The 10,938-nt window shown below is 39.2% G+C and overlaps 1 pseudogene; it reads left to right on the top strand.

The window, feature by feature from the left end:
• The first annotated feature begins 8,665 nt into the window (after positions 1-8,665).
• LOC148941377 (uncharacterized) lies at positions 8,666-10,625 on the top strand (annotated as a pseudogene).
• The last annotated feature ends 313 nt before the right edge of the window (positions 10,626-10,938 follow it).

Below are 10,938 nucleotides of genomic sequence, written 5' to 3'. Positions count from 1 at the left end.
AAATTTTTTAAAGAATGTCAAGGGGGATATTGAACTAAACCATAAAACACTAAGCGCATCATTGTTCCCAAAATTACATACATGCAGTAATTCAGGAGCAGCTTAGGGTATTAAGTTGAAACTTTAAAGCAATGGGGAGGAGGGTGTAGAACCCAAACTAAAATACTCTATATACACCAAGGTCATAAAAAAGGTGCATTGTAATACCTAAGGTGAGTAAGTTGAAATTTTTTAAAGAATGTCAAGGGGGATATTGAACTAAACCATAAAACACTAAGCGTATCATTGTTCCCAAAATTACATACATGTAGTAATTCAGGAGCAGCTTAGGGTACTAAGTTGAAACTTCCAGGGAAAGTTGAGGGGGTGTTGAACTAAATCAGAATAAACTCTGTGTGATCCAGGTTATCAAAAGGACATATCTGCAATATCTCAGAAACGACTACGTGTATTGAGTTAAACCCTTCAGAGATTGCCGAGGGGGACATTGAACAAATTCAAAGAAACAATATGCATCCAGGTTGTCAAAAAAACATATATGCAATATCTAACGTAAGGTTAAGGGTAAATTTTAATGGCTTAAAGAATCCAGCTGAAAGCCTGAGGGATGGGAAGTTGAGGATGAATTGGGAGGTCAACTAGATTCTAAATTTTTACTTGGGAGGACTAAGAAAAGCTCATCAAGGACGAAAAATGCTCGAAAAAATATGGCTGAATTGATTCTTAATATGAAATATTCTTTCTTTATGTTGATCTAATCAAAATTTCATGTCGGGAGCATACAAAAGTTTCAGAACCAAGAGAACCTCAACCGGAAGCAAATCTGGTTGTATTTATTCTTAACACTCTAATTTTTCAGGTACTTTTCAATTAGCTGGAACCCACGCGAGAAGTCAAGTTTGGTTAATGCTAATGAAATAAAAGAAAATATTATGAAAATACAGTAGTTTAGAAACAAATATGGCCTATATATTTGCACATTAAGGGGTTGGGGGTAAAGTATAGCATATATTAAATGCGTAACCTAACCTAGGTACCTCTCTTTTCCCCTAAACCCCAAAAAACAATAGTTTAAATATTGTAAACACAATGGCAAACCACGGTTTGAGATCCAATTCTCTATTGAAAGATACTCCTTTGACTAGTTTCCTTTAGCATCTTGCCTATACAATATATCGCGTGGGTTCCAGCTAATTGAAAAGTACCGTTTTTCTTCTTTAACAACAAATCAGAACTTTTTAAATAAATGAGCCAAAATGTAATAAGTGAGCCAGTTAAATAAATGAGCCAACATATAACACAAGAAGATTCCCATGATGAACGGATTTATCACTATTTGTTTATAAGCAAATTTGTAAGTTGATGAGGGTCAGCCCAAATATTATGCCAAAAAATTATGATTTTCAATTTACATGTTTGAATAATATCCTCCATACCCAACCATCCAAAATTTCTATGTTACAACTATTATTAAAATTTGTTACATGAATACAAAGCAGGCCGAAATCTTGATTCTTCAGGAGAAAAACCGGAAAACCTTTACAAACATTCATTTTATTAGGCAATCAAAAAGCAATGTCAATTAAAAACGAACCAAAATTACTTTAAATTTTTTTTCACAAATGAAGTTTTTTTAAGAAAAGTAGAGCTACATTAAACCAAAGAGGAGGCAGTCATAAAGTCAAATAGTAATTCAAGCTTAAGACGAACGTAAATCACAATAAAAAAAAATGAATGAAAAAATGAAATGAACTGCGAATGAATGAATAAAAAAATGAAATGAATTACGAATGAGTGAATAAGAAAATGAAATGAATTATGAATGAATGAATAAAAAATAAAATGAATTACGAATGAATGAATAAAAAAATGAAATGAATTACGGATGAATGAATAAAAAAAATGAAATGAAATACGAATGAATGAATAAAAAATGAAATGAATTACGAAAAGGAATTTCAATAACTAATCAATTCAAACTTAAAACAAATTGAAATTACCACAAAAAGGAGTGGGCTAACGCTACCTAAGCCTTCTGAAGACCAAAACGTCATTAACGGTATACTGAAAACATAATAATTAAAAAAACAAATTGTATTTTATAACGTGTGATTTATTTTACCTATCCCTAAATAAAAAGCCACTCACTACTCAGAAATGAATGGAAATTTAAAAGAAAATCATATCTTGTGTAGGTACGATAAATGCTAATACAAACTAAGTTTGTTTTCATTTCAAACATTTGGGAAGGATTAGGCTACTTGAATTCTCCTACTCAACTGCTGTCATTTGTCTTTCTTCTTCTTTGGATGCACAATCTTACGTATGGATAGATTATTACGTTGGAATTGTCAAGTAAATAATTTGAATAAGTAAGTATAACAGTAAGTAATCCTCCTTTTAATATACAAATTTAAGTAGTTCATGAGCCACCTGTCTACACTTCTCCAACCACTTAGTAGCAACGGGTTGGGGTCAGGGGTGCAATTTGCTATGTGGTAGAGAGAAAAACTTCCCCTCCCAGACCTCAGTTTTCCTTCAGACCCCAGTTTGCCCCCTCCCCCTCAGGTGAAAGTTAGCTCCAAAAATGTTGTCAAAACTAAGATAAGCCTGCATAATTCAAGCATCGACTGAAACAGGCCCTTTTTCTTTAGTAAAGTTTCACCTTGTTTATTACTATATGATTCGTTTTTCAGTTTTCTCTGTCATTTTAACTTGATTTGGGACAATTGGCTCCAACTTTGACCCCCCCCCTCCTCTCCACATGATTTTGACAAAATTGGGCCATTCGTTGGGGTATGGATTTAGACATCTACTCAGAATGTCGCTGCAAACCATGGACTGGATGACCTCTATTCCCTTTTGAATCAAAATGCTTGACCAAATACCTTTTCTGGGACATACTTTAAAAAATGAGTGCATCGTATTTACCTCGCCTTGTCTGCGAACCAGCCCCTTGTCCTTGTCCAGACGTCCTTGTCTGCGAACCAGCCCCCTCCTGGAAGCGTAAACCAGGAAGACAAAAGAAGAACCTGTGGCAAAAATTCAAGAAGGAACTGGAATCGTGGGGAAGATAGAGGAGAGGATTCAGATTCAGGAGTTGCAGCCGACAGGTCCAAGTGGTCGTCACAAGTCATCCCAAGATCCTTTGGTGCCGGGCAGGACAGTTCATCGTCGGGTTCCCGCCGAAAGTAAAGTAAGTAAGTAATCACATTTACAAAAACAGTGAAATTATCAAACAGTTCGTGGTAACGAACTGTAAGTAAGGAGCGACCCGGCTCAATGGTAACCGAAACTCTTAAAAGCGGAATTTTGATACCAATAGATACATCAAAAGAATCAGATTTTAATATTGATTTCAAATATATAAGTTTCATCAAGTTTAATTTTACCTATCCAAAGTTACGCGCCTGAGAAAATTTTTCTGATTTTCGAAAAAAGGGGGAAAGACCCCATAAAAGTTATAGCACCTTAATGAAAACCACACCATCATATTCAGCGTATCAGAGAACCCTACTGTAGAGGTTTCAAGCTCCTATCTAAAAAAATGTGGAATTTTCCATTTTTTGCCAGAAGAAAGATCACGGATGCGTGTTTATGTGTTTTTTTTTGTTTTTTGTTGTTTTTTTCCCCAGGGATGATCCTATCGACCCAGGGGTCCTAGAATATCGTGGGAGGGCTCATTGGAACGGAAATCAAAAGTTCTAGTGCCCTTTTTAAGTGACCAGAAAAAATAGAGGTCAAATAGACCCCCTCCCGCGCTCATTTCACCCCATAGTCACCTGATCAAAATTTTGAGATAGTCATTTTGTTCAGCAAGGTCGAAAGAATGATAACTATGTCTTTTAGGAGGACTTAACCCCCTAAAGTCTCCGGAGGGAGGGCTGAAATTTATGAACTTTACCCAATGTTAACATCACAGTTTATAGAATTAGCAGTATGATCATTCCCTATCTCACCCATTATAAAAACCCGGACCGAGGTGCGAGTGCTCCAGAGAACGTTTTTGCAGATATAAACGTAAGCGGCATTAGATCTTTTCACGGGTAGACAAGTCAGATTTCTCTTGGACGCGAAACTTACAGTTATAATAGAAATAATCGGAAATAAGTGGAAACCCGCTATTACGAATAATGCACTTTGTAACCATTTCTCATTGATTGACGGAAACCACAGTTTATAGAATTATCCAGTAAGTTTATCGCAGATCATTTCTGGTCTTCATTCTCGGTACAAACAAAAAGCTCCTCCCACTTATTTCTGCATTAGCGGGTTAGTCTGTTTCCGTCAATCAATGAGAAATGGTTACAAAGTGCATTATTCGTAATAGCGGGTTTCCACTTATTTCCGATTATTTCTATTATAACTTTAAGTTTTGCGTCCAAGAGGGTAACAAAGTGCATTATTCGTAATAGCGGGTTTCCACTTATTTCCGATTATTTCTATTATAACTGTAAGTTTCGCGTCCAAGAGAAATCTGACTTGTCTACCAGTGAAAAGATCTAATGCCGCTTATGTTTATATCTGCAAAAACGTTCTCTGGAGCACTCGCACCTCGGTCCGAGTTTTTATAATGGGTGAGATAGGGAATGATCATACTGCTAATTCTATAAACTGTGACGGAAACAGACTAACCCGCTAATGCAGAAATAAGTGGGAGGAGCTTTTTGTTCGCACCGAGAATGAAGACCAGAAATGATCTGCAATAAACTTACTGGATAATTATATAAACTGTGGTTAACATATAGTATTGGTTATTGGGACCCGGCTCTATGGTAACCGAAACTCTAGAAAACGGTATTTTGATACAAATAGATACATCAAAAGAATCGGATTTTAATGCTGATTTCAACCCGCCTGAGAAAATTTGGTGAAAGACCCATGATAGTGTGATTTTCGAAAAAAGGGGGAAAGACCCCCTAAAAGTTATAGAACCTTAATGAAAATCACACCATCATATTCGGCGTATTAGAAAACCCTACTGTAGAGGTTTCAAGCTCCTATCTTTAAAAATGTGGAATTTTGCATTTTTTGCCAGAAGAAAGATCACGGATGCGTGTTTATTTGTTTTTTTGTTTTTTTCCCTCAGGGGTGATCGTATCGACCCAGTGGTCCTAGAATATCGTGGGAGGGCTCATTGGAACGGAAATTAAAAGTTCTATTGCCCTCTTTAAGTGACACAAAAATGGAGAGCAACTAGGCCCCCTCCCACGCTCATTTTTTTCCAAAGTCACCCGATCAAAATTTTGAGATAGCCATTTTGTTCAGCATGGTCGAAAATATGATAACTATGTTATTTAGGATGACTTAATCCCCCAAAATCCCCGGGGGAAGGGATGAAAGTTATTAACTTTACCCAATGTTAATATATAGTATTGGTTATTGGGAAGTATACAGAAGTTTTCAGGAGGTTTTTTTCTGGTAGTGGGGGGGGGGGGTCGGGGGTTATGTTGGAGGATCTGTCCATGACGGAAGTTTTCCTGGGGGACGGGAAATTGCCATGAAGGGGGTGCCGGACTTGCCAGCATTATTTATTGGTTATTGGGAAATATACAGACATTTTCAGGAAGGATTTTTTTCTAGAGGGTGGGGCTGGAGGAGGGGGTTACTTGGGAGAATCTTTCAGTGGAGAATTTTTCTTTGGGGTAAGGGACATTTCTATGAAGGGGGCGCCAGATTTCCAAGTGGTCGTCACAAGTCATCCCAAGATGCTTTGGTGCCGGGCAGGACAGTTCATCGTTTGGTTCCCGCCGAAAGTAAAGTAAGTAAGTAATCACATTTACAAAAACAGTGAAATTATCATAGGCAGCGCGCTAGCGCTGCCTAAGTAAAGAACGATGTGGGCACCATGTGTTGTTTTTTTATCTCTCCATACCCAGGAACTTCGTATCGAAGGAGTCGTCCTAGAACTTCGAAAAGGGCTCATTCGATTGGAAATTGGAGTGGCTTGTGCCCTTTTTAATAGTCAAAAGGTATTGGAGGGCAACTATCCCCCCATGCCCATCATTCCCCCAAATACGTCCAATCAAAATTTTGAGATAGCCATTTTGTTCTGCGTAGTTGATTTCTAGATAGAAAATATCTTTTTGAAGAGGACACTCCCCCACAACCCACGGGGCAAGGGTTTTAAGTTATGCCCTGAGGGCATATAAGGTTTTTATAGAAGGCGTTGTCGTAGAAACTTCAAAACAGGCTCATTCAATTGGAAATTCAAAGGACTAGTGTCTTTTTTAATAGTCGAAAGTGATGGGAGGGCAACTAGCCCCCCCCCCACGCCCATTATTCCCCCAAAAACACCCAATCAAGATTTTGAGATAACCATTTTGTCCAGCGTAGTTGATTTCCAGATAGAAAATATGTTTTTGAGGGGGACACTTCCCTACAACCCTCAGGGCAAGGGTTTTAAGTTATGCCCTGGGGGAATATAAGGTTTTTATAGAAGGAGTTGTCGTAGAAACTTCAAGAAAGGCTCATTCGATCGGAAATTCAAAAGGCTAGTACCCTTTTTAATAGTCGAAAATGATTGGAGGGCAACTAACCCCCCCCCCCCACGCCCATCATTCCCCCAAACACATCCAATCAAAATTTTTAGATAGCTATTTCGTTCAGCGTAGTTGATTTCCAGATAGAAAATATGTTTTTGAGGAGGACACTCCCCCGCAACCCTCAGGGTAAGGGTTTTAAGTTATGCCCTGGGGGCATATGAGGTTTTTATAGAAGGTGTTGTCGTATAAACTTCAAAACAGGCTAATTCGATTGGAAATTCAAAGCGCTAGTACCCTTTTTAATAGTCGAAAGTGTTGGAGGGCAACTAGCCCCCCTCCCCCGCGCATACCCCCAAACACATCCATTCAAAATTTTGAGATAGCCTTTTTGTTCAGCGTAGTTGATTTGTTTCAGCATAGTTTGTAGAAAATTTGTTTTTGAGGCAAAATTTTTTCTGGTCTTGGGAAGGCATAGGGGTTTTGCGCCCAACTTATGTTAATTTCTGCTCGTTTTGAGTTTGACTCGGTTAGTTACTGTAATTTCTGTTCGTTTTGGGTTTCATTTATTTATCAATGCTGATTTGTGGTAGATTCACGTTTGGTAGATTATTTGATTTTAGTTTCGCCCATTTTTTTTAATGGAGTTCTTTACTTTTCTTTGAAAAACTTATTTTGTCGAAAAAGTGTTTTTAATTAATCTGAAAATGATCGTATAGAAGGGAGAAAACCGTAATTGAAAGAGAAACACCCTGGCAGGAATCGAACGCAAGACACTCTATTTCCAAGTCGAACGCTTTACCAACAGCACCACGCCTCTAATAACCTGATTTGATATATTAGAGCTTTTAACTTAATTGCGATGCTTATTAAGGGGACTTGGAGGAGAAACATATGAGGGGTTCTTGCAAAACTCCAGTTATGGGTTTAGGACAATAATTATTACAATGAGGATTTTTTTTTATACTTTCAAGCCTTTCTACTCAAGAAGTGATATCAAAAGTATTGATTTTAGTACTATATCACATTTACGGATGGTAGAATTGATAAACTTCACGTAGATATGGGCAGTAGCTTCTAAATGAGCCATTAAACGTCACTCTAAAAAATACTGGTAGGCCACTAGCCCCAGCTTTTCCACTTGAGACATGACACCAAAAGTGCCGTTTTTAGTGCCATTTGGCATTTAAGGATGGCAAAACTGATTAAAGGCACGTAGATATGAGCAACGGCTTTCAAATCAGCCGTTAAACATCTCTAAGAAGTTCTGGCAGCCCATGATCGAGATGAGTCTTGATCGAGAGTTCGTTGTGTAAACACCTTGTCTTTGGATATTAACCTTTTAATAAAGTAAGATTTCAACCTGTGCAATTCCCTACAGACATTTATGATCGGCTTATTTATTTGCTATTGTCATTTTTGCTGCCTGATTTTAAATTATCTTGGGAACTAATTAGTACAGAGACTCAGACAGTAAGATTTAATTATCTTAGAGGTAGAAAGTGCGCCCTAATTTTACAGTGCAGTGTTGCCACCTTCTTTACTGATTGAAAATAAGCCGAAATTCAAAAGTAGTTTCCAGAACTGAACAGGCAATTACAGTGCGATAAAGGTGACAGCAGAGAAGTAAGCAGAGGAGGGGTGAGAGAGTTGTCTGCAAGAGCCGTGGTACCCGCTGGGCTTGCCCGTTAAATTGCGGAGACAAGGTAGACAGCCTTCAACACTTCCCTTACTTCTCTCGTAAGCAACGACCTGCCTGACCTTGAACTGTGATTTCGGATATGCTTGCGTGAGTAGTCGTGACGATGGCAAATTATCGGTTTATATATTCGCCGGTACTGAACTTTGTTGAAACATACCTAAGGCATCAGGATATTATGAAAGATTCAGTAATCAGCACTGGAGTCAAGTTCTATACTCGTGAACAAATTCATGAAGCGTATGACGAGTTGAATAATATTGTGGATGCATACGATGAAAATCTGTTGAAAGATAGAAGGTCCCAAATTGGCCGTGATGTGCTGTTCAGCAACATGTATGACACGGTGAAAACTCTTCGGAACAATAGTGAGTTTAATGTCAGGTTCACGATTTGGAAAATTTCAGAAATACCCCGTATCCCACAGGATGTGATCAAATCCATGACGGTCCGCGTAAACGAGTGCGTCAAAAAGCTACAAACAATGATTGATCACTGCAAAGCTGCTCTACCCCAGCCTTCTGACTGGCCCCCGCTTCCAGCACCTGAAAAACTGCTCAATCTGGTGTTCATTAGTGGTCCAGCCCCTGAAAAGACTGAGTCGTGTTCAAATCAGAAATGTTTTATCGAGGAGTTTATAATTCCTGAGCATGTGCAGAAGATTCAGCAGACGAAGTCTGGCTTAGTGGCTTATATCAAAACGGACTCTGCTGCTCAAGCCCTAAGTGATTCGTTATCCCAGATATCTGACATTAAAGTGAAATACCAGAAAGAAAAATTCATGGCTGTTGCAAAATTCGTTCCACCGGGTACTACTCCAGAAGAGATAATTGCCGGTAGCCCCAATGTCACAGAAGCTAAAAGATATGGGACTTCGCAGACAGTTCGACTTGCGTTTGCTGATGCATCATCACGTGACAGGGCTATTCGGCAAGGTATCTATGTTGAGTACACCCATCTCAAAGTAACGGCGTTTAAAGAAATCCAAAAAGGTGCTTCAAGTGTCAGTCGTTTGAACACTTGGCTCGAGAATGCAGCAGCCAACCTTGCTACCCCCGCTGTGCAGGCCCCCATGAATCGACAAGAGAAGCCCCGTGTCAATCGAACAGTGTTAAGTGTGCCCTCTGCCCCAACGGAAAGAACGAGCACCCAAGCTATAGCCTGTTCTGCCCAGCTGTAAGAAAAGCTATGAAAAAAGCGCCTCAGCTTCGAAAATGAACAAGCTAAAGGTCTTTTGCCGAACCATCTACGGTCATAACGCTGGGAAAATAGACTATCTAAGTGGAATCTTCTCCGATTATAATGTAATTTTTGTGCAGGAGCATCTGCTTACCAAGGAAAATTTTGCTCTGTTCCAGTCCTTCCCGCACAAATTTGTTTTCATGCATGAAGCTAAACGACAATTTACGCGAGGAAGACCTATCGGCGGCACCGTTGTTTTAGTGGACGACCAGATCCCCTGTAGGCTGTATAAGTCCGGCGACTATTACACTTCTGTGGAATTTGTTGGGCCGTCTAATGTTTTCCTCATCAATGTATATCTTCCAACAAACCTGAATAACGATCGTTCTGAGAAACGCTATGCCGAAGCGTGTAGTTGTTTAAGCAGACTCCTGTGCAGAATCGGCAACAGACGTTTTCTAATCTGTGGAGATTTCCAGTGCAACCCATCTGTACCTTGTAAAATAACAGACATTCTTCTAGCAGCATCACCACACTGGGTATCTGTTTGTGATAAAGATCAGCAGTTTACCTATATACACAATAGTGGATCTACGAGTAACATTGACCACGTGGTAACAAACTTCCCACTAATGGAAAGGGTCGGTGTTTATTCCGACCATACCTGCAGTGATCATTTGGGTCTATCCTTCTGTATCCCATTTCAGTCGGCCGCCACCAGAGCAGCTAATAAACACTTTACAAAAGCTGAGTGGAAAAAGATAGACACCGTGCTTTATCAATACACCTGTGACACAATCTTGAGTAAAATTCTAAGTAAAGTCCTGGAGCTACTTCTGCTTCCAGAAATTTCGGGAAAGTGTAGACTAGATTACCGACAGTTTGGGTTCCGCCGAAATCTGAGTTGCGTGTTTGTGCATAGATTGTTAAAGAAAGCTATCGATAAAGCCCATAGACTGGAGTCTTCCCTCATCATGTGCAGTGTAGATATTTCGGCTGCCTTTGACTCGGTTGTGCAGTCACAGGTACTTCTAAAGTTACTTGAATGTGGGGTTAGTGCACATGTTGTAGCACTTCTTTCGTATTGGTATTCGAGGAGTTTTGTGAAAGTTAAACTGGCCGGGGGTCTTCTGAGTAGACCGATCAGACTCTTCCGAGGTCTTCGACAAGGATCTGTTTTAAGCCCTATCCTGTTTAACACCCTGACATCTGGAATAACAAAGAATATTGCCGGAGGGTTTAGCATCAATCTGCGACCTTAGCCTGCTTTCGTACGCGGATGACCTGCTAATGCTAAGTTGCAATCTTGTTTCTCTGCAAGAGAATATTGACCGCCTGATTACTGGATATGAAAGTATTGGTTTACGAGTTAACGCACTTAAGACTGAGTTTCTGGAATTTACTTCTTCGACAAGAAAACAACTATGCAGTGAAAATACATATGTGAAGGTGGGACAAACGAAAATTTTTCCGGGAAACTCTATGAAGTATCTGGGAATAACGTACGGTCAAGATATAAGAAGTTCACGTTTATTGATAATAGATAAAATATCTAAAAGTATTCGATCAAGTTAC

This window comes from Artemia sp. Qi Xiang Cuo, chromosome 18 (assembly GCF_049724085.1).
Source record: "Artemia sp. Qi Xiang Cuo chromosome 18, ASM4972408v1, whole genome shotgun sequence".
Taxonomy (NCBI): Eukaryota; Metazoa; Arthropoda; class Branchiopoda; order Anostraca; family Artemiidae; genus Artemia; species Artemia sp. Qi Xiang Cuo.
Note: the sequence above shows the minus strand (reverse complement) of the source record. Positions and strands in the feature narration are given on the sequence as shown.